At 51.9% G+C, this 23,178-nt stretch overlaps 1 protein-coding gene across 16 annotated transcripts in view; it reads left to right on the forward strand.

Moving 5' to 3' along the window:
* Positions 1-847: 847 nt before the first annotated feature.
* Epb41l1 (erythrocyte membrane protein band 4.1-like 1) overlaps positions 848-23,178 on the forward strand; it is a 123,070-nt gene continuing 100,739 nt past the window's right edge. For all 16 annotated transcript variants that reach the window (XM_087654064.1, XM_087654063.1, XM_087654080.1 and 13 more), the window contains exons 1-2: positions 848-1,129; positions 17,803-17,854. The gene's annotated coding sequence lies outside the window, so the exon portion shown is untranslated. The remainder of the gene's footprint in view (positions 1,130-17,802; positions 17,855-23,178) is intronic.

A 23,178-nucleotide genomic window follows, 5' to 3' on the forward strand; every position in this document is an offset into this window, starting at 1 on the left:
CTACCTTCTACGGAAGCAATTCTAGGTTCACTGTTTGGCTTAGTTTGTCCCTTCCCTATGCTTAGCTTTGTGTGTGTGTTCAAAACAGTACCTTCGGGCAGGAGCCCGATAAGGTCCAGGGCAGCTATAATCCTAATTCAGAGAAGAGCTTGACTTTGAGCAAGCTTGAGCCTATGGGCCCCAGGGTCTTGGGACCAGGGGCTCGGCCCTTGCTGAGCTCCCAGAGACCGCAAAAGGACTGCCACCTGAGACTGGTTGGAAAGAACTGCATGGCCCTTCGCAGCTTCGCAGCTTAGGCCGCCCGAACAATAGGAGAGCGGCTGAAGGGTGGTGGGCGTCGGCCAGGTCCCTGCCAGAGGGAGAAGAGGCCAGTGGTGCTGCTGGTCCCCTCACGTTAGCCCAGGCTACGGGTCTGAACGCCAAGCTTTCGGTCAAAGGCGAGGTAAAGCGGGCTTGGTGGCGGTGGCGACGCTCTAGGAGGTGGAGGAGGGCCAAGCCCATGGGGCTGGGACCTGGAGGGAGAGAAAGCTCTGTGTAGAGTCTCGTGTTCGTGGTTTCGCTGCTCGACCCGGCCTCTGAGCTCTGCCGAGGCTCAGGTGAGCGTCTGGCCCACGTGGGGAAGGGAAAGGCGCGGACTCGCGGGGCGCACACCCCTCCGAGTCCCCCTCCCTGGGACCGGACGCGCCTGCTCCTGGGCAGCTCAGTTCTTAGGGCCAGTGGGTCGCGCTCGCTGCTCGCACACCCTTCGGACGCTGCCTGGCCGGGATCGCCGCCGCCTCCTCCCAGGGAGCCGCCGGGGCGGGGCAGAGGGGGAGAGGGGGTGTGCGGAGCGGGCGGGGAGGGGGCTGAGCGCCGTGGGAGGAAACGAAGGAGCGCGAGCGAGCGAGCGAGCGTGCGAGCGAGCGGGGCATTTCTGCGCAGCTCCTGAGCGTCTTGAAGACCGCTCGGGCGGCCACTGGACGAGAGCACCGAGAGACAGACAGACGGACGGCTCCCGGAAGCCGCGCCGCCGCCGCCGCCGCCAGGTTAGCAGGGCGCGGAGACCGCGCAGGCTGTCGCTACGTCCCGAGCCTCGCGTGCTGGAGGACGTGCGTGGCCGGAGCCGGAGCTACAATTCGTGTCTTAGCGGGTACGTGGGTCGGGGTCCACGTCTCCCGGTGTGAGTTGAATGTGAACGCGCGTGTGTCTGTGGATCGGTGCGAGTGGATGTTTGGCGTGTACGTGCGTGTGCATCTGGGTAAGGGGCTGGGTGGTGTGCTAATCTGAGTGAGGGTCTGTGTGTCTGTGTTTGCTTGTCCGCGGATGTGCCTGGAGAGGGTGTGTCCCAATGTGTAACTGGGTGTACATCTGGATGAGGGAGTGTGCCCGTACTGATGGCTTAGCTAGTGGCTGAAGCCTATGGCGGGTGTGTGTGAGTGTGCGTGTGTGTGCGTGTGTGTGTGTGTTTCACTGTGTGCACGCCAGTGTGACTCCCCGTGTGTGTGTGTGTGCGTGTGAGGGCGGGTGTGCACCCGCGTAGCCCCTGTGTGCGTGTGCTCGGCTTTGTCTCCGCACTGCCGGGAGGAAGGGGGTGGGGGCGGCGGCCGAGGCGCTGGCGTCGCCCGGAGCCCGGCACTGGCCTAGGAAGTGGGTAGCAGCGGCGGCGGGGGCGTCTTAGCTGAGTGGAGACTCCCTGCTGGCAGGTGGGCAGCCACACCCGGGGTATGGAAGAGCCCTACTGACAGCGGAGCTTGGCTCCCGGCTGAGCTGAAGCGGAGGGCGTGGCCTGCTCAAATCCCGGGTGTGTGTTTGTGTGGGGAGGGGTGGAGTAGGTGATTAGGTGTGAAGAGGGTGGGTGTGTGCAGGCATGGGTGTAGGGTGTGGGTAGTAGCAACAGCGGCCCCTCAGCTAGTAACCCAGCGGTTTCTGAGATATGTTTCCTTGTTCGTGTAAAGACCATCACCCTGGCCAGTTGCAGCCCAGCCTGGTTAGGTACCCTCCCTCTCTCACCCTGGACACTGGGAAGGGCAGTCGCCTAGGTACTCTAAAAAGACTAGTTAGACTGATCACTATCTTAAATGGCCAGCGCCCGGCTCCAAGGAATCCCCTCTCAGAAGGTCTCCATACTTTGAGAGAGATGAGTTTCTGTATCTCTTCCCCCATGTACTGGGCACGGCATGTACGTCTAATCTGGGTGTATGTGTGCATTCTCCCTGTATATTTCTTGTGCATTTTTAGGTGCATATGTACAGTTTACTGATGAAGAGTGATAAGGTATCTCCGGATCTATATGTGCATCTGTTTCTGGTATATCTGTTTTTATGTGTGTGTGTAGCTGTTTGTGTATTTGGTGACCTGGAGGTGGGACAGTAAGAGAAGTGCCATTTTGCTGCTAAATGGAGCAGAATAGAAAGCCTCCCCCCCCACCCCCCGTATTGGAAAAACAAGATTACAAGGAAGTTTGGGGATTTAGTCACTGTCTGCCCGGTTCAGACACTGGTACTGACGTGTAGGTAGACTGGGTTTGACAAGGATCTAGAGAAACAGAATCTCACAGAGGGAAGGAAAGAGGACGTTCGAGCTCCAGCCTTCTCCTGGTTCTTCCCTCTAACTTCCCTCCTTGCTGCTTGGCTCATGCACAGGGATAAGTGTGCAGGCCTTGGAGTGGAAAGGGAGAGAGAGCAGGGGGTGTAGAAGGGAGGCGAGTGGATGGTGCACAAACGGGAGGGAGCCCCCAACGGCAGATTTCCACAACTCTCCAGCTGCTTTCCTGCCAGAGGCAGTGGAGGCAGGGGAAGCTGGGCTTCTCATCTCTCTCCCTGAACACACATCTCAAGAGAGCCACTGCCCTGGCTGGCAGCGCAGGCACTGAACTCTGGTCCAGGGGTCAGTGTCCTTTTGACAGCAGCCAACCCCCTTTGTGTCTACTTTTATTTAGCTGCCCTTCTCGTCAAGACCCTGGCCTTCCCATGCCTCAGTTTCTCTGTTTGGGTGTCTAGGGAGCCCAGTGTGGTCTCTGAGGCTGGACTTTTTTTGGCTCAGAGTTCTAGACTTGTCTTATTGCCAAGATTTAGGAATTCACTGCTCTTTTTAAAAATGTTATATTCAATATGTACGTGAACATCAGCGGGTGACTTGCAAGTCAGGGATTGAACTCAGGTCATCAGGCTTGTAGGAAATGCCTTTACCCACTGAGATGCCTTGCTAGCCAGGAATTGAGCTTTCTTGCCCCCCAAAGATTCTGGCTTTACCCCCTACTTTCCTCACTAGCACCAAGAGCACCAGTTCCCAGTGTGGGCAGCTTACTATCTGCAGTGAGGTTACCAGTTTATTAGAAATGCAAATTTGGAGCCTCCTGGTAGACATACACGATGCAAAAATCTGGGGATGGGGTTTAGCAGTTGTAACGAATGCAAATTATTCTGACCTGTTCTACCACCTTCTAGAGAAGCCAGGAACTTCTAGGTTGAAACGAGGGGATATTCCTTCTTCCTTGCAGCCTGCCATACATGTACCTGAAGTAGCCCCAGAGCCTTCCTTAGTAGCTAGGGGTTGTGGCTTCAAGTCCCAGGTCTTCCTTGTGGTCTTAGATAACTTCTTTGCTGACCGAAGCAGAATCGTACCCTGTAGCTTACTCCCTAAGTTCATTTTCTTCAACCCTTACCTTGATTGACAGGAAGGCAGGTATGAGCCAGCCCTTGCACACTTGACTCTGGGACTTTTGTGTCTTCAGGCCCCTCTGTTTAGCAAATCATTCCCCGGTTTCCTCAGACTCCCACTTGATGGTGTCTTTTGGGGGAGGGCGCAGGGCTTGGCCAACTCCCTAGGTTGGGTGAGTATCTCCCCTTATACATTTTCAGAGCTCGCAGCTCTCCCAGGGTTTGGAAGCGTGTGTAATTACACTTGAACTTTTAGTTGCCTGATTGTCTCCCTCAGCTCGGCTGTAAGTGCCACCTGGGCGGGGACTTGCTTGTTCATCATTCTAGTGTCTCGGAGTTTCTGGCTTTCGATTCGTGTTCTATAAGCCTGTCACATGAATTAAAGTCTAAAGTACGAGACAAGGGGCTGGAGAGATGGCTCAGAGGTCAATGGCACCGGCTGCTCTTCCAGAGGACCCGGGTTCAGCTCCCGGCACCCACACGGCAGCTCACAACTGTCTGAAGCTCACAACTGTCTGAAACTCAGCTCCTGTTCCATGGGATCGGACACCCTCACACATGCAGGCAAAGCACCAATGTACGTTAAAAAAACGTAAATACATTTAGGTTAGGACATGACGCTAAGCGATGCCCTTTCTTAAGTTTCTCCTGAAGCTTTGATGGTTTACCAATCCAAGCAGGACCTGGGGGGGGGGGCGGTTCTAGGAAGGCCACCTTTTTCACTCCAGTCTCTTGACTGCAGACTTGGCTCTCACTGTGTGCCCCCCCCCCCCACTCCCCCAGCTGCTATGGCTCTGCCTGGGGAAGGCAGGGGAAAGCTTGTGGGAGACATAGCCTTGCTTGTGCTCTGAGGCCTCCTGGAATACGATCCCATGCGTCTGGGCCGAGGATGAGTGAGGAATCTAAAGGTCTGGGGTGTGACTGTACACCTCGCTTTCCTCTTTTGCATGAGGTGTTGGGGTGAATGCTGTCAGCATGGCAGTTCCTCCTGGCCAGTGAGGATCTAGTCCAAGACTCCCTATGGGAGTCTAAAAGTGAAGAGTACTAACCATATGCGTACCATGTTGTTTTCACATTGAGTTGAGAACTTTTATCTTTTCACTTCGAGGGAGCGCTTTGTGACTTCTCTGGTGTACCCACATTGCTTATGTCACTAATTAGCATGCATTGGGAACGCTGCTACTGTGTAGAGTAAGGGTTGGGCATGTGAGTGAAGATCCCAGTGCCACAGTCGGCCTGCTAACCGAGGTGCCTATTGACTGACTGACTGGTAGGCAGCAGATACAGGGCAGATGGTGCGGGACAAGGAATGATTCATGTTTTAAACAGAACCAAGCAGGAAAAAAGAGGGCTTCACCATGCTACTCAGAACACTCTCCAACTTAAACTGTAGGGATTGTGTTTTTCTGGGATCATACGTTTAATGTTTCCAAGTCATAGTTGATTACTGAATCAGATGGTTCCTGGCACTGAAGCCCGTCGGGCGTAGCTGAGAGAGTGACTCCATTTCTTCCTATGTCATATCTCTTTACCTGTAAAATGAACCAAGACGAGTCTCGGCTTCCCAGGGTTGATTTGAGAGTTAAATGAGACCCCGTATATGGAGCAGTCTGCACAATGTGGGCCTGGAGTAAACATTTGGTAAATGTTAGCTGTTGTTATTCCTGTGGCTACTGCACAGTTCCGTTCAGCCTGCTTGAATGCCTTTGTGTTGGGCCCTGGGCCTGCAGACAGAGAAATGAGTACAACAAGGTTCACAGCCCACCCGGGGATGGCAGTCTATCTGTAAGGATGCCTTAGCACCGTGATGATGAAACACAAGGTGGGGAGGTGCGGTTGCTCAGGGAAGAAAAGCTTCACGGGGAAGGAAAAGACCGGCGTTTGGGTTTGATATATATGGTCTTGTTGGACCAGTATGTGCCAGGCCAATGTGGCTTATTATCCCAAAGAGTTCCGTGTGGCTGAAGTAAAAGCTGGAGGGTGGGAGAGGCAGAGTGAGTGGCTAAAGAACTGGAAGTGGCAGAGAGCCTCCACAGCTGTGGAAGAGCTTGACCTAGTCTAGCTGGAGACTAGGGAAGAGAATTAAACTGGCCGGGGGTAAGATTGGATTTGCATTTCAAAAACCACTCTCCTGGTGGTGGGAGCTCCTGACTTAAGGTAGAGAGGGAGGGTTGTGGAACTAGACAGGTAGGGCTGGGCTTGATCAAACTCAGTGGAAGTTGTCAGCTCTCTAGCTTTCTGTCTACCTGTCTGCCTCTCTCTCTCTGTCTCTCTCTCTGTCTCTGTCTCTCTGTCTCTGTCTGTCTGTCTGTCTGTCTCTCTCTCTCTCTGTCTCTCTGTGTCTGTCTGTCTGTCTCTCTCTGTCTCTCTGTCTCTCTCTGTCTCTCTGTCTGTCTCTCTCTCTGTCTCTGTCTCTGTCTCTCTCTCTCTCTCTGTGTGTGTGTGTGTGTGTGTGTGTGTGTGTGTGTGTCCAAAAGTCAAGTGACCCAGAGAATGGACTGACCTCTCTCTCATGGGCTTTGAGACCCTCTTAGCTCCACGAATGCTTGATTCTGGGTCTGCTAAAGGGTTGCCTTCCTGAAGTGTGTTGCCTTCCTTCCTGAGGCCACAGTCCAGGGAGCTCACAGCTGCAGACCTACACTCTCTCAGTTCTGCAATCCTAACATCCACTCTCAGCCAAGTGGTATCCAATGCTTCCAGAAGTGTGCTCCCTGGTCCCTTCTGGCTTCTGGAGGAGGACAGCAGTGGTGGCCTTGACTGGTCTGTTCCTGTCACCGTCTGACTTTCTCCCTGTGTGTCAAGTGACTTTCTCCCTGTCTTTGTGGTTCCTTTCTTTTAAGGTTTAGGACCTGTCTTAATCTTCTGTGTCCTCATTTTAATTTAACTATTCGCATCTGCAAAGACCCTATTTCCAAATAAGGCCATATTCTGAGGTTCTGCTTAGTTGAGATGGGAAAGGGGTGGGTGTCACTCACTACTCAACCCACAGGAGATAGGAAAGAGTATAGCATAGGTCTGAGAGTCTTTAAGCTCAGCTCCAAATTTAGGCTCTGAATGGAGTGGCCCTGAGCCTTAGGGTGGGTTAGTTACCTTTTCCCAGTCTTAGTTCTTTCCTCTATGAAACCGAGACAGTGGTACAGCGAACCCTGGTCGGGATGAAGTTACACGCACATTCATTGAGGTGGTACACGGGACTCAATTATTACTCCCTCTGGGGCTCCCCTGCACCGAGTAGCTAAGTGACTTAACCTTGCTACATTTTCAGACGTGAAGAATCATCTTCTGGAGTCTAGAATTGGTCTAGAATCTAGACCAATCCTGCCAGCTTTCAAATCCCAGGAGATGGTGAGGACGCCTTTTGTGAATTGCTTAAGGGTTTGTTGCTGTGATTTTTTTTTTTAATTATAACCTTCATCATCATAATAATCCTTGGCCATTGCCACATCCGTTGCACCTCAACAGAGCCCAGCCCACTCTTCTCCCAGGGAGGGCCTCTCCTTCTCCCTGAGGTAGAGGCTTTGCATGAAGTGTTAATATCAGGCTCAGAACTGTGGAAACCACGGACACGAATCCTCTGGCTGACTTTGTGAGTCCGGGAAGGGAGACTTAGACTAAGACAGATGTGACATCCTGAAGCTGTCCTTCGCAATTGCAATACCTTATCTGTGGCTTCCGAACAGTGCGATTTCCCCAGTTGCAGTTTCCATTCCAGAAGCAGGATTAAGGGGACGTAGGTGCCTGAGGAGAGCTCTGCCTTAGACAGAGGTGGGGATCCAGCTGGGAGGCCTCGAGGTCTGAAGAGGTGGCTCAGTGGTAAGAGTGGACTTGCAGAGCACCCACACGGTGGCTTCATTTCTACCTCTAACTCCAGTTCTGAGATCCAATACCCTCTTCTGGCTTCCTGGGTCACCGGGCATGCACATGGCAGGCACGCACATGGCAGGCATACACTCATACATAAACATTTAAACAGAAAAGAAAGAGGCCCCTTGGGTCCGAGTGAGCAAACAGTATCTGTCTGACTGACCTGGTAGGTTTTTTGTTGCCAGCCTGGTGGTAACTGTCTATGGGCTCCAGCGGAAGGAAGGGGAGGAGGCTTCTGCACAGTGTGGGAACCGGGACTTGCAGGCACCTACGGCTCCACTACCCCATTAACAGGCTGGTGCTCCCCTGCAGGCCTTGATAGGCTTGGGAAAGGGGTTGAGGGGAGGGTTGGCAGTTTCCAGTTAAGTCATCTTTGCCCCAAGCTGCCCCACCTCATTCTTCCCTCTTCCTTCTTCCTCTGGGTTTTCTCTCGCTCCCTCCATTCTCCCTCTCCTTCTCTTGAGATTAAAGGTCTAAAGATAAAGTCTGCAGAGCCACTTCAGGTGACTGACTTGGGGCTACCTAGAATTAGAAGGCTGGGGTTGTCACAGGCTCACTGGGGTGACTTAGAAATCTCTGCTGTCACTTACGGTCACATTGGCTTCTCCGTCACACCAGGTGCTGTGCTAAGCGCTTCTGGGGACTTCAGTCTCTTCATTCTTGCCACTACCCAGGGACACAGACTATAATCCCTGTCACATCAGAGGAAGCTAAATAACAGGCCCAGGGCCTACCCAGGGCTCAGTCAGCAAGAGGCACAGCTGGGGTTTAAGTCTTGATTAGGTCAAAGCCCACAGGTCCCTTTGAGTCTTTCTTGGGGCGCTTAGAACATTTAGGGCCACAGAGTTGCATATGTTTGTTCAAATTCTAAGAGCAGAGACTCCAAGCCTGTGCTTTGCCACAGTGTCAGGGGCTTCAGGACCCAGGGCTGGCCACACCTGACGCCTTGTTCTGGGCAGCAGCCCGCCCAACTTTGGGAGAGATATGACATCAGAGGAAAGTGACAGGACAGGTTTGAAGGTCCTTTGATTTCATCTTTAACTTATCTATCTATTTATTTCTGAGAGAATGTCTCATTGTGTGGCCTTGGCTGTTCTGGAACTTGCTACATAGACTGGCGTCAGACTCACAGAGATCCTCCTGCCTCTGTCCTCTGAGTGCTGGGATTAAAAGCATGAGCTGTCACACCTGGCTTCCTTTGTTTTTTTCCTAGTTATCTTACCACTACCAACCTTAACATCTCATAGAGGTTGAGTCTTCTAGTTTAAGCAACTCACTGTCTGCAAATCAGTTAGTTGTCTGCAGAAGGGGCGTGGGGACTTACGTTTAAGGATTTCCTGATTAGGGCTGGAGAGATGGCTCAGTGGTTAAGAGCCCCGACTGCTCTTCCTGAGGTCCTGAGTTCAATTCCCAGCAACCACAACCATCTGTAATGAGATCTGATGCCCTCTTCTGGTGTGTCTGAAGACAGCTGCAGTGTACTCATACATACTATATGTTGACCTGGAACTTGCGGCATTTCTCCTGCCTCAGCCTCTCAGCTGCTAGGATAACAGGTGGAGCCACTGTGCCTTAGCTTCAGGATTGTTATAGCACTAAAAATAAGGTCTAGAGAGGGGTCATCAGGGAGCGAATGGCGGGGCCATGTAGAGAGACTGTTTCTGCCTAGTGTCTTGGTACTCTGCTGGCTAGTTTTGCCATGAAGGTGCCAACTGACTGTGGGTCAGTCCCCTCCTCTCTCTGAACCTCAGTTTTCCCATGTAAAGTGGGGGCTGAGCAGGATAATAGCAACTGTCCATGCAGCTTTGATCTGTGCTTCTGTAAGTCATGTCTCCTGCTGCTCAGTCTGTGGGCTCTGCTCTTCTCCTTTTGGGCCTCTGTGTCACCTGCCCTGACCTGTCCTCAGCATCACTGTCTCCTGAGAATGGACAGAGCCAGGATCCAGGTTCCTCCCGTCCCCTCCCACGTGTCAAACCACATGTCTGGGCGGGCAGGTCCCCACTCAGTCTCCCTCACCCATGCCCACTCACCAGAAGTGCGGCAGGTGCCTGTGGGTCTGGGCAAGTTCAAGGTGGTTTCTCTGCAGGGCTCCCTGGATACCTGGACTCGTGCCAAGTGGAGGGTGAGTAGAACTCCTTTCCGGAGGCTCTCGGGGCACGCCCAGTGCTCACCCGTGTTCTTCTTTGCCCTCGCTCCTCTGTTTCTTCCTGCCAAGAATGCCAGCCTTGCCTGTCAAAGTTCCGTACGTCTTTTTCAGGGCTCTGTTTCCATGCCAACCTCTGGCCCATAAAGCCCTCCCAGGCCCTCCTCCACCTCACAGTGAGGTTTTCTTTACCTCCTCTACGTTCCCACAGAGCCGTATCTATTCCCTTCTAGGCCAAGTTCTGCTGGGTCTTAGCTTTATCTGAGAGGTGTCAGGTCTCTTTTACTACTGAGGAGTCTCATGTCCCCAGGCCCCTGCACAGGGCTGTTTACAGAGCAGGTGCTTAATCCAGACCTAGAGGTTTTATTGGTAGAGAGAGCTGCCTGCAGCCTTGAGCTGGGCCGGTTTCTTTGAAACCCCTGTGGCCCACATCAGTCACTGGCTGGCCAGGACTTCTCACATAGCTCCTCCTTTATTTGTGGGTTGGAGAGAGGCCAAGCAGGGCAGCAGCTAGGGACTTAAATTCCACTCCTGATTGCCTCCATTTTCAGGCTGTGTGACTTTGGATAAATCATTTCCACTCTCTGCGTCGGCTCAGGTTTTCTCAGGTTAAAACAAAGGGATCAGGCTGGGTGTGGGAGTGGGTACACACCTGTAATTCCAGCACTTGTCCTACTGAGGCAGGAGGATTGTGCATTTGAAGCCAACATGGACCATATAGAAATCTTATATCATCCCCCCTACACAGACACACACACACACACACACACACACACACACACACACACACACACACAAGCAAAACAAACCCAACACAAAGAAGTAGAAATGGGGGCGTGGAGATACAACTGAAGCTCCATGTGCAGTGCCTGGAAAGCACGGCAGAGAATAAATGCCCAATATACACACGGATATACTCCATGCTTTTTAAATGAGTGATTATTGCCTTTACTGCTTCAGCAAATAAAGGATTTTCTCATGGCTAGAGTGAAAGAGATTGAAGTCTTTACAGAAGATCTGAGGTCTTTGGGGTCTTTGGTCATGTAGGGCCGTGAGACTCTAGCACAAGGAGCTGGCGTCTAGCAGAGATGTGGCTGAAGAAGCGAAACAGTGGGCTGTAGTGACCAGTGACCGGAGGTGCCGCTAGGCTGGAAAGGCATGAGGTGGTGTAGCAGGAGTCTGGAGGCAGGCACTTCCTGTGCATCGTGGGGGTGGGGATGGTGGGGTCTGGGGTGGGGCGGGGCGGTTCCCATGTTTATATGAAGGAAGGAACAGAATGGAAACATATAGTCCCGGATTCTGTGGGTGTGTGGGGGCGGGCCTCTGGAGGAGGGAGAGTGGCAAGCTTCATTTTGCCAGGACTCTGTAGGACTGACGGCTCTCCGTGCCTCTGCTGAGAGCAGGGGGAGCAGGAAGGGGATTGGGAAGCAGGGCTGGAAGCGGGGTTTAGTTGGTAATGAGCCAGGGAAGGTTGCTTAGCAGAAGTGGTACCTAGCTCCTCCCTCAGGTTGTAAGACCTGAAGTGGTCTTCAGTTCTAGGCCTTTGCAGAGCTGCCTGGATACCTGGGCAAGATCAGGATTTGAACCCCTTGTTCCACCTGAATTTAAAGTGGAAGATGACCCCAGCAATGTCAGGCTCTCCAAAGACCAGAGAACCAGCAGGAGAAAAGGTCTACTCTTCTAACGCCCCATTAGACAGATGGGAAACCGAGGCCCACTGCTGAGAGCCTTTTGGGAAATGGCTCCTGAGCCTGTGGGGGGATTGGATCTAGGTCTGTTAGGAGTTGGGAGAAGGGTGAGGCGGGTGCCAGAAATCCAAGGAGAACTGGAATGCTGATGGGTTTTGGGTTGGGAGCCATCTGTTGCCAGGGGTATGGGATCCAGGTGAGTGGGATGTGTGGGCTGGAGCCATCGTCATTCTGGGCCTTCCTCCCGGAAAAGGAGAAAGGGCTGGTTAGGTGGGAGCTGGAGGCACGTTGAGATGTGGGGGAAGTCAAGGGGTGGGCCTTAGGAGAGGAGGTCATTGCCAAGCAGCCAGAGCTGTGGAAAACAGCAGAGCCACTATAGCAAGCAGTGCAGGCTTGGCCCTGTCCTGCCTGGTGCATGGTGGGATCTCACCTCTGCTACTTACAAGGAGTCAGGACTCCCAAGGTCATGACTGGACGATTAGATCAGGAATGGCCACTGGGACTGAAGGTTTCAAAACCATGCTCCTGGCATGTCCTCCGTGGGAGCTGTCCTAGGATTTGTGACATCAAAGGGGTCAAGGGATACCCAGCCCAAGAGAGTGTTCGTTACCCCTGCTGCCAGTCTGCCCACCCGACCAGGGCTGTTTTATTCCATTTGACCTCTACTCTTTATTTGCTTATTAAAAAAACTTATCGATTAACCACCAAGTGTGCATCAGACATTGCCTCTGACTTCATGGAGAGAGCCATACTAACAGAGACAGCCCCCTCCCTCTCTTAGCCGCCCGACTAATTTCCAGGGCTTCTTAGCTCTGGGTAGGATTTTTTGCTGGGTTTACCTTCTGCTGAACTGAGAACCAGAGTTAATTGTTAAACCTAATGGCTGCTGAGTTTCACCCCTCTGGGCTGGCTGGAGGGGGCTGTGCTGGCCTTGCTCCCCAGGAGAAGGGTGGAGCCACCTAGGTTTTTTCTGGCCTGTGCCTGCTACCTTTTCCCTACTGTGAGGTCTGTCTCTGGACCTCCTCCTTCCCAGGGCCAGCCTGCCACTTGGACCTTTCCCCCTGCCTCCAGCAGAGGTGACCCAGGGAGGTAAGTATGAACCCTGGTCCTAGTCCAAAGACTCTTGGGAAGGCTGGGGAATTTGAGAGTTCCTAGCCCAGGGGACCCACCCAGAATGCAGGAAGTCAGTGTAGTGAGCTGGCTTCAGTGAGGAGAGACCAGGAAGAGGTCAGAATGGCCTATATCCTCTGCCCTGTAGTCTACAGGGACTCCACTGAAGGCAGCTGTGTAGTGTGCCTCTCTAAGCTCACCTTCCCCTCTAGCCTCTTTACCTGGTTTCTTGTTCCAGGCCCTTCCTCGACCCTACACTGGAAAAGCAGGCCTCCTTGAGAATTGGGCAAAGACTTATTTCTTCTCTAGAGGCAGAGCCTGGGGCAGGCCCCTGACAAGTGTTAGGTGCAACTCAGCACAAACTGCTAGGTCATCAGGCCCTGTCAAAGCTGATGACCACTCTCTGAGCCACACTGTTATCCTCGGACCTCTGGTCCTTCTATCTCCAACATTGAATGCGATGGACCCCAGAGGTGGCTGTTCATATTGGGCTCAGCAGGGGTTGTGAAATGAGTGGACACCATTCTGTTCTGGTGTAGCAGTGCCCCTGAGGCTTAGCTGTGGGCCAGAGCCAACGAGGCCGCTGCCTTACACCCCAAGGACCTGCTGTAGATAGAGGTCCTGCAACTGTAGCCTGTCACGTGTGGCTACCGGGCATTCCAAGTGTGGCTGGTGAGGCCAAGGAACTGAGTTTTAAATTCTGTTAACTATTTCATTTTATTTACTAGCTGGACATTTAAACCAACACTCCCTTTCCTGGTAGACAAACTTGAGTGAAGATTTGGGAAGTTAGATTGGTGCATGCAGTCTTTCAATTTTAAGAGCTCAGTATTGAAAATATACACTAGATTTAGAAGGCTTAGCATGAAAAAAAAAGAACGAAAGTTATCTAAATCATATATATTGATTACCGGTTGAAATTTACATATTGGGTTCAAAGGATTAGATAATCCCCCATTCCCTTTATCCTTTCTTTTCTTTTTTTTTTTTTTTTTGGTTCTTTTTTTCGGAGCTGGGGACTGAACCCAGGGCCTTGCGCTTCCTAGGCAAGCGCTACCACTGAGCTAAATCTCCAACCCCTTATCCTTTCCTGTACAATTTTTTATATTTCATGTACAGGTTACATTTAATCTTTTTTAATGTCTCTCTAGTCTTGGGCATCCATTGCTGGGATGAACCACCACAACCAAAACAGCTTGGGGAGGAAAGGGTTTATTCAGCCCACACTTCCCCATCACTGTTCATCATCACAGGAAGTCAGGACAGGAACTGAAGCATGGCAGGAACCTGATGCAGGGGCTGATACAGAGACCATGGAGGAGGGCCGCTTACTGGCTTGCTCCTTTCGGCTTGCTCCGCCTGCTTTCTTCTAGAACCCAGGATGAGTTATAGAGCCCAGGGATGGACCCACCCACAATGAGCTGGTCCCTCCCCCATCAGTCACTAATTAAGGAAATGTCCTACAGGCTTGCCTGCAACCTGATCTTATGGAGGTGTTTTCTTGGTCAAGGTTCCCTCCTTTCTTGCTGTCCATCCCTCCCGACCCCACTACCTTTCTCCTCAGAGAAGGGAGCCCTCCTACGGACATCAACCGGCCTTGGCATTTCAAGTTGCAATAGGACTAGGTGTCTCTGCTCCTATGGAGGCTAGACAGGCAGTCCAGTTAGGGGAAAGGGATCCAGAGGCAGGCAACAGAGTCAGAGACAGCCCCTGCTCCTCCTGCTACGAGTCGCACATAAGATAAAGCTGCACATCTGTTACATGTTGTGTAGGTGGCCCATGGGCAGAGTGGTTATAGGCAGTGTTGAATTGGACACATTCCAATAACACTATGAGGCACTGATTTGAGGAGATTCGAGGAGACAGAGCAGGCCTGGCATTCCTTACCTCACACCCCAACCCTGGAGGAACGCTTTCCTGAAGGATACCACCCTGGATAATTCACAGCCTCCAGGGTGACAATGCTTCTCGTTTTTGGCCATGCCACCGGCACCGTGAGACATCGGGTACTTTATTCTGCTGAAGCGTGGTCTGTCATCGCTCAGTGAAACGGGTGGCACTGGAGAAATAATCCCAGGGGTCGTCCAGCAGAGTTGGCACCAAGATTCAGATTGGCAGTGGTTGCTGTCGCCAGTGTGAGGATATTGCTACTGCCACACACCCACTGCTCGGTTTGTTTGTTTTTTTTACCATTTGCCTGGCTGAGGAATGGACCAGAGAGAAGCCATGGGAGCTGGGATGGGCAGTTGTGTGATATCCCAATAAATGGCTTGCCTTTGGGGGACCTCTTTGGATCCCCCATTATGACAGTGATCAGGCAAAGATAAACCCCCATTTTCCAGATGAGGAAGTAGAGGCCTTCCCAAGGAAAATGTCCTAGCTACATAGACAAGTGCAGGACTTCCTATCCTTCTTTTCATGATGTTGGGGCCAGTGTCAGGAGGGCCTCCTTCCTTGAGGCTGTTATAGGAGACAGGAGCAGGTAAGAATTGATATTATTAATCTCCTGTAACAGGTTATCTTGATTTTTCCTTCTATTGTGATGATAAACACCATAACCAAAAGAAAACTGGGGAGGAAAGGGTCTACTTGGCTTAAACAGCCCAGGTCATATTCCTTCCCCGAGAGAAGCTGTGAGTGCTGTGAGGCAGAAACTTCGAGGCAGGAACCGAAGTAGAAACCATGGAGGGGCGCTGCTTGCTGGTTTGCTCAGCCTGCTTTCTTATAGAACCCAAGACTGCCTGTCTAGGGTTGGGATACCCACAGTGGGTTAGTGGGTTAGGTCCTCCCCACGTCAATCATTAATCAAGAAAATGCCTCATAGACTTGCCTACAGGCCAGCCTGATGGTGACAGTTCCTTAACTGACATTCCGTCTTCCCAGATGACCCTAGCTGTACCGCATCGACAAAAAGCCAACCAGCACAGTGTCTTTTTTTTTTTTTTTTTGGTTTTTTTTTTTTTTTTCAGAGCTGGGGACCGAACCCAGGGCCTTGCGCTTCCTAGGCAAGCGCTCTACCACTGAGCTAAATCCCCAACCCACAGTGTCTTTTTGTGTATTATTAGTGTGTATATATATGCACATATCTGTGTGCACGTTTGTGTGTTGCACATACTTAGAGGCTAGGCTATATATAGTCTATAGTGGTGTTCCACAGGTAGTGTCCTCTCTGTCTCCCCTTACACCCCACAACCAGAGTTCTCATTAGCCTTGGCTGTCCCAAACCATGCTTTGTAGAACGGGCTGGTCTTGAACTTGCAGTGATCTTCCTGCCTCTGCTTCTGGAATGTTGTGGCTACAGGTTTACTTCTCTCTTCAGGCTCTGAGAGAGACCTGACGCTGTTTAGTGTAGCTGTGTCCATCCTGGAGCTGGAGATCCAGAGGAGGAAGGAAGCAGGGAAGGGAGGGTGGAGGTGTGGGAAGACCAGGTTGGGATCGTAGCAAGATGGTGGCCAGTTGGTGCTTCTGTTTATCTAGATCCAGCCCTCTGCTCACCCCTGGCAGGACGGTGGCTTCTCTCTTGTCTCCAGAGAGGGCATCTAAGAAAGAGGCTTTTGTTCTTCCAGTGACTTCTGTTTTCCTCTGAAGGTTAAGGTGTTAGTTGCACATGTGGGTACTCTGGGGCCCGTGCAGCACACACAGCCACAGCCACGTGATGTCACCGCTCCCTATTCCAGCCCTGAACCTAGACTTTCTCTGTAATCATCTACTATCTGGGTGCACAGGGGGCCACAGACTTCCTCATCAAGGAGGAGTGCTCAAGTCCCTCTTCTTTGGCAGGTCATTGGGAACCTCTCTCATCCTCACTTTCTTTATCCAAAAAGTAGCAATAAAATATTGTACAGACATCCTAGTAGTTAAGAACCTGGGTCTGGGTCTGGACAGATGGCTCAGTGGTTAAGAGCGCAGGTTGTTCTTCCAGAGGACCTGGGTTCAATTCCCAGCACCCACATGGAGGCTCACAACTATCTGTAACTCCAGGATCTGACCCCATCACCCAGACATACATTAGTGCACATTAAATAAATCAATCAATCAATAAATTAATTAAAAAAAAAAGAACCTAGGCCCAAGCTCTCTCTGTGTTGTGGGGCACACCTTTAGTCTTAATATTAGGGAGGGAGAGGTAGGTGGATCTCTGTGAGTTTAGGGCCAGCCTGGTCTACACAGTGAGTGTCAGGTTAGCTAGGGCTACATAGGGAGACCCTATCTCAGAAAGAGGAGGGAGGGATTGGAGAGATGGCTCAGTGGTTAAGAGCACTGACTGCTCTTCCAGAGGTCCTGAGTTCAAATCCCAGCAACCACATGGTGGCTCACAACCATCTGTAATGAGATCCGATGCCCTTTTCTGGTGTGTCTTAAGACAGCTTCAGTGTATTTATATATAATAAATGAATAAATCTTTAAAAAAAAAGAAAGAAGAGGAAGAGGAGGAGGAGTTCACTCTGGCCCTCAGGATTTTCATGCGTTCTGGAAGCTGGTTTGTGTGTGGGTTCTCTACTCTAGAGCAGGCATGCAGTGCAGTGTCAGCCTCCAGAACCAACAGAGGATTAGTGGAGATGATCCTACCGAGAGCTCCATCTGTCAGAGAGGATGGGATTCTAGATTAGGAAGGGAAGTGAGTTGCCACAGCACTCCAGGGCCCACATCTATAAACCACTGTGTTTTCCTCCTGTTCACCTGATCGCTATGTCCCTTATGATGTGCAAACGGGAGACTTCCACGGGCTTCCGAGTGTGTGAGCCAAGGGCGCATCTTTCCTTCCCGCCACACTGCACATCTATTGTGTGCCAAGCCGAGCTTGCGGTGGAGTTCAAAGAAGGAAAAGGGCTTAAAAGCCGATGAAGGAGTTGTACCAAAACAGAGTTCTAATGTTTGAAAGACCCCTGGAGATGCCTAAGCCCAGCCACATTTATGTCACAGATAGGGAGACTGAGGCAGAATACTCAGGGGGAGACAGTGATGGATACGCTTTTCCTAGGTGCTAGAAACAACTGCACTGATGTGAAGGGAAGCCTGGATGAGCGGGGCCTCGCTGCCCCTCCTCCACCCCACCCAGTGCACTGTGAATTCTGTGGATCCCACTCTTCAGTCTACCCGCTTTGCTTCCTGTGTGGCTGCTCCAGCCTAAGCTCCTTCTACCTCATTAATTCTTGACTTCTTTGCGGTCTCTTCTCCAGCCTGTGTGTTCCCATCACCCTCAGAATGAAGGCTCATCCTCACCTTAGCCTCCATGGCCCTGCGCATTCTCTACCTGGCCTCTGGTTCTCTGTTGGCTCTCTGTGACTTCCCAGGTTCCTTGGACTGTCCTGTGCTAGCCTCGAATGCTGAAGGGGCTAACCTTCTCTTCTCATTCCAGGTGCCTGGCTGAGGACGTCCTCCCCAGGGAGCCAGTGTGCCGAGGAGGAGGGGTGAGTGCACCACAGGCTATCTCCTGCTTCAGCTGAGGTTGAGCCTGCAGGTTCTAGATTGTTCTGTTACTACTGGGGTAGCATGGGGGTCTGCCTAGGCCTCAGGGCTGTGCTCAGACTGACAAAGGGGACAGTGCTCTCCCTGTAGACGAAAAGGTGATGTCTTCTTTCACTAAGCACTCTGTTGATATGTGTGCTGCCTGTGCTGCTGGCCCACAGAGGATGGAGACAGCAGACTGGAAGCCGGATCTAGCTGGATCTGCAGCCTCTGGGCCATTGCTTTCTTTTGCTCAGTATCTCCTGGGTGTTAATTGGATGAGCCAGAGGGTGGATCTGCCGAGCCTCATCACTAAGCGCAATGGAGCCTCATGTTCCAGTGTAGCCATGGTCCAGGCAGGCACTGGGGGACCCAGGGTCAGGATGAACGAGATTTGTTAAACTTTCTGACAGGGAAATATTTTCTTTCTTTTTTACTCTTTCTTTCTTTCTTTCTTTCTTTCTTTCTTTTTTTTCTATTTCTTTTTTAAAGACAGGTTTTTAAGGGAAATACTCATTGGAAATAAACCTCAAAGAATCTTAACAGACAAGATAACTTAAGTGGGTTGTAGCCCCTATTGAAGTTGAGGTAAGACTAGAGACTTGGCTAATTCTTCAGGCCAGGCCATACCGCAGACCTTTCTTTGGTTTTGACTTGACGTTTTGAAAACGGTTGGCTGAGTTAGGCACAGGGACACTAGGACTGTAAACCTGGTACTAGTGATGACGAGGTGATTTTCCAGGCCAACGAAGGTTACACAACCAGGCCCTGGTTCACAACAGCAAGATAAGACGAGAGAAATAAACAAACAGAAAAGAGAAAACAAAAATACTACTGGCTCGCAGCAGGGTAAGGTCATAGAAAGGGTAAAAGCCAGCAACCAACATTGGTTGGGAAACTGCAAAGTCACATGCAGATGTCACTGTAGGTTGTTGGTTGGCCTGCGAGGGCCATAAAGTTATTCTAGAATCTTCTGGTTTAGTTTTGGATAGATGTGAGGTACCTCTGTGTGTGTGTGTGTGTGTGTGTGTGTGTGTGTGTGTGTGTGTGTGTGAGCGCCGTGTGGTCAGGGGCTGTGGGGGGAGGCGCTGGCGATGGTGTTGAGCCAGGCTGGTGCAGGTAGAATGGGTGACAGAGCTGGAGCTCTGAGCTCAGAGTTATCCCTGAGCAGTGGGGGCAGGGGTGGTTTTAACTCCATGTAAGAGGAGCGATTTGGCTCTTTCCTGCCAGCACTCGGGGCTCCACGGAGATCTCTGGGCAGGAAGCACTGGAAACAAGGAATTCTCTGTCCACAGCCAGAGAGCAGCCAGGACAGGGGAGGTGGTTTAGGAGTTCCCGGGAGGGGGTCTGCCCAGCAGTTCCCTGACGTTTGGGCAAGCTCCTGTGAGCATGGGGAGGTGGGGGCACAGTAAGGGGAGGTAGAGATTTCTGTTAAAGCATTTATTCCTCATGTTCCTCAAGCCCTTCCAGGAACCAGGCTCATAGGCAAGCGACTCTGCAGGACTCAGGGTAGAGAAAGAAGAGAGCATGGGCATTAGTCACTCACTCTCTGTTTACTGAGGGAGCCAGGGAATATGAGAGGGGTTGTTGCAGGTAGCCTGCTGTAGCGGAGGCCACAGGCACACAAGTTAAGTCCGGTATACTTACTTCGAGGCTGTGACCCCGTTACTTTCCTCTTCTGGGTCTCTGCTCCACATTGGTTACAATGTGGATGAGCATTGTGGTAGCAATGTGGACGTGCTGAATTTGTTGTTTCCAGATGGGAGAGGCTGGACCCAAATGCACAGGGGCGATTTCCACAACAGAGGGCACAGGCCTGCTCTCGGTTGATCATAGGACAGTGTGTGTGTGTGTGTGTGTGTGTGTGTGTGTGTGTGTGTGTGTGTGTGTGTGAAGAATCAGGCTAACTCTCCATAAATTCACCGAGGCTGTCCCGGACCTCAGCTCAGTTGTCCAAACATAGAGAATGGACTGTTGTTCTTGTAGGGTCTGTCAAGAGAAAGACTCTTGATTGGTCCCAGCCTTGTAAGACAGGGATAGTTTGTGCTGCCTGGCATAGGTCAGGTTCCCGCCCATGTGTCTACTGGAGGGGTGAGGCTACCACCAGACCAAGGCGATGGTGATTGTCGGACAGGCACCCCTGGAACACATTAGGGTTTTTTTGTAGAGTCCTGGTTATAGGAAGATGAACAGTTCATAGCCTGTAGGGGGTAAAGTTGCCCCTCTTTTCTGCTGGGCATAGAAACGGCAACAGCGATAGCAGCAGTCTTATGACTCTGTTGCCCTCTGCATGTGGCCCTGGGTCAGCCACTCCCCCAGATTATTTCCTATAGCAAACGATGCTATGCTGGACCCTCCTCTACTGATCTGTTGATAATTAGATGAGGGGCCACGTCCAACAGAAAGCCCTGAAGAAAGCAGAGGCCCAGTCAATATAGAGGCCAGCTTTCAGGCCCCGCTGTTTGGCGTGCGTTATCCCCACGACCATCCTTTGGTAAGCACTTTCCTCAAACCCCTGCACAGCAGCAGAAACAGAGGCATAGCGAAGTCTACACATGGGGATTCAGGCCCTCGGAGCCTGGCTTCAGAGCCCACACTCCAATCCCCTCATCCTGCCAAGTAGCCCCCATGCTCCTGCTTACATACGTGTTGCCAATGTCAAGGTTCACGACCTGCAGAGGCAACCCAGACCCAGGCTGTACTGTTCTGACTTTCTGCAGAGGTTCCACGGTCTGTCACCACGCAGATCTGTCTGTCTGGCAGTTTGCGAAGTGAAGAGAGCCGAGCCCTATCATTAGGCTTTTGCTTTCTTCAAGATCCCATATCTTTTTTTTTTTTTTTTTTTTCCGGAGCTGGGGACCGAACCCAGGGCCTTGCACTTCCTAGGCAAGCGCTCTACCACTGAGCTAAATCCCCAACCCAAGATCCCATATCTTATCACATAGATTCTCACCAAATCACACCAGCCCATCAGTAGAGGAGGTACTGTTCTTGTCCCATGGGCCAGAGGTAACGTGCGGAGGGGAGAGGGGCTGACTCAGGGTCAAGGAGCCCAGAAACCACAAAGCTGTTCAGTTCCTGTCTGCTGGGTTTCAGAGCCTTTGCTAAAGCAACTGTCATCCCTGTGTCCTCCAGAGCGAGATGAAGGTGTGCAGCTGTCACTGTGTCACAGTGTGCAAATTGCCATGGAGAGGGACAGGCAAAGCACAATGGAAATTTAGAGGAGAGATCAGGGAAGTGGCGGTGGGGGGGGGAGGGGGGCCTTGGAGCCAGTGGAATGGAGCTGGGATCTGAATGTTTGATTCAGGAGGGCTCTCTGTAAGAAGGGGAAGCCCTGAGCAGTGCCGGGGGTCGCAGGGGAGGGAGAAGCAGGTCCCCCCCGCCCCCCCCACCCTGGAGAGCTGCAGGCAGAAGTGGTGGCCAGCTGTGTTTTCTGCCCCCACCAAAAGGGCCCCTCCCATTTTGATTTATTCAGTAGTGTGAAAGAGATACCCAGTTGCTTCCCCTCCCTCCAGATACGGGGAGGCCTGCATGGTGAACCCTCAGAACATGCTCATTAGAAGGCATTAGAATCAGCCTTCCTTCATTCCTCCTTGTGGTGGATGGAGGGAAAGTATCTGCCTTTGGTGCACTGCCCAGAGTTCCGAACCCAGAGCCTGGGTGGCTTCTGGTAGCCTTGCTGGAGAGAGGGATCCCTAGCCTCACCCTGGACGCCAGGCTGAAGCAGGTGTCCCTGACCCTGGATCATAGAGACCAGGCCTGGGCTTGGTCTCTAAAGTGTCTCTGGGATGAAGGAGAACTGAGGGCTGAGTTTGCTTTTAGTGACAGTCACACTTACTGAGTGGGACTTGGTGCATGTTGGGTCACTGCTGCCCCATTTTGAAGATGAGGATCCTGAAGCTCAAAGGCAAACAGTAATACGTCTTTGTCACGTGGGAGGTGGCTGTGTCGTCTTCTGAAGGAGGGACAGACTTATGGGAGACACAGCAAGGATGCCTGCCTCTCTCCCCAGCCTTGTTCCTCTGCAGTAGTAGGTCACCCCTTGCCTGGGCTGTTTGGAGGAACGGTCCCCAGATGAGGCTCCGACCTCCAGCATTCCTTCTGTGACTCCAAGTCTCTGCAGTCCTTGGTTTCTCCAGTGCTCCTCTGGCTCACGTGAGGCCTAGAACGGAAGTACTTGACACTTCCCACTAAAGAGTTTTCAGTCCCTCATCTCTCTCTCTCCCTCTTCCCCCCTTTCTCTGACTTTCCCACCATGATCCTGAAATACATGAGGAACAGGAAGGGAAGTATTGTTTTGTTTCGTTTGTTTTTGTTTGGGGACAGGGTCTCCTGGATAACCCAGGCTGGCCTTGAAATCATCGTAGAATTCAGGATGACCTTGAACCTCTGACCCTCCTCTGTATACATTCCGAGTGCTGGAATTTCAGGCATGCACTGCCACCCCTGGTTTGTGTAGCGCCGGGGATTGAACTCAGGCCATAACACATACCAGGTGAGCCACATCCCCAGGCCCTAATTGTCCCTTTTTGTGGACAGCCTAACAGAGGCTCAGAGAAGGTGAATGACTTCTCCAAGGACACACCCCTAGGGGAGCAGCGCTAGACTTCAAGATATAGGGTGAGGCTCTTTCTTCCCATTGCCTGGTGCTGACACCTACGGGAGCTTCCAGGGTCTTCTCATTCCTCCCAACTGCCAGCACTCCCTTCTAGATCCAGGTCAGTGTGTGCGAGCGTGTGTGCGTGTGTGTGTGTGTGTGTGTGTGTGTGTGTGTGTGTTTATAGGTGTCCGTCATGCCTTCAGTCCAGAGTCACCCAGGCTTCCTGAGATCTGCAGCATAAAGCCTTCTGTATTTTCAGCTCCATCTTCAACCCTAACCCTCTGCTTGGCCCATCTTAGCTGATGTTACAAGACTGGGCTTCCTTCTGACAAGCTGAACAAGGGTGACCATTTGATGGTGGTGGTGGTGGTTCCTTCTGTGAGATTCTGGAAGCATAGGTTCTAGCCTGCTCCCCAAGGAGTGGGGGGGAACATGAGGCTAGGATCCGTACAGCTGCTGCCCTTCTGTAACTAGAGAGAGGCACAGCTGGGAATAGGCTGGGCTTGGGCTGACTGGGAATGGGCTTTTTCCCCAGGGAAGCCCAAGATTCTCTAAGTGGAAGGGTGTATACTCTCTGAGACAGTGTGTGTTGGATGTTTGCTGTGTGCTCCACTTTGGTCCCAGAGAAATTCTTCTGTGAAGCTTTGGGGTTTTCCACAAAAGTGGTACCTGATATGAACCCAAACC

Source organism: Rattus norvegicus, chromosome 3, assembly GCF_021556685.1.
Source record: "Rattus norvegicus strain SHRSP/BbbUtx chromosome 3, alternate assembly SHRSP_T2T, whole genome shotgun sequence".
In the NCBI taxonomy this organism is placed as follows: Eukaryota; Metazoa; Chordata; class Mammalia; order Rodentia; family Muridae; genus Rattus; species Rattus norvegicus.